Raw genomic sequence first — 533 nt, forward strand, 5'->3', positions numbered from 1 at the left:
ACCACTGGGAAAACCATAGCCTTGACTAGACGGACCTTTGTTGGCAAAGTAATGTCTCTGCTTTTGAATATGCTGTCTAGGTTGGTCATAACTTTCCTTCCAAGGAGTAAGCGTCTTTTAATTTCATGGCTGCAGTCACCGTCCACAGTGATTTTGAAGGTGTTAGTTGCTCAGTCATGTCTGACTCTATGTGACCCATTGGCTGTAGCCCTCCAGGCTCCTCTGTCCATGGGATTTTCCAGCCAAGAATACTGGAGTGGATTGCCATTCCCTCCTCCAGGGGATCTTCCAACCCAGGGATCGAACCCAGGTCTCCTGCATTGCAGGCAGATTCTTTACTATCTGAGCCACCAGGGAAGCCCAAACAGTGATTTTGGAGCCCCCCAAAATAAAGTCTGACACTGTTCCCTCTGTTTCCCCATCTATTTGCCATGAAGGGATGGGACTGGATGCCAAGATCTTAGTTTTCTAAATGTTGAGCTTTAAGCCAAGTTTTTCACTCTCCTCTTTCACTTTCATCAAAAGGCTCTTTA

General features: G+C 46.5%; 1 protein-coding gene across 1 annotated transcript in view; it reads left to right on the forward strand.

Moving 5' to 3' along the window:
- The window catches only part of LOC105004063 (chromosome unknown open reading frame, human C17orf64), an 11759-nt gene that overhangs the window by 1798 nt on the left and 9428 nt on the right, over positions 1 to 533 (forward strand). The window lies entirely within an intron of this gene.

The sequence above is a fragment of the Bison bison genome, unplaced genomic scaffold (genome assembly GCF_000754665.1).
Source record: "Bison bison bison isolate TAMUID 2011002044 unplaced genomic scaffold, Bison_UMD1.0 scf7180017864472, whole genome shotgun sequence".
Taxonomy (NCBI): Eukaryota; Metazoa; Chordata; class Mammalia; order Artiodactyla; family Bovidae; genus Bison; species Bison bison.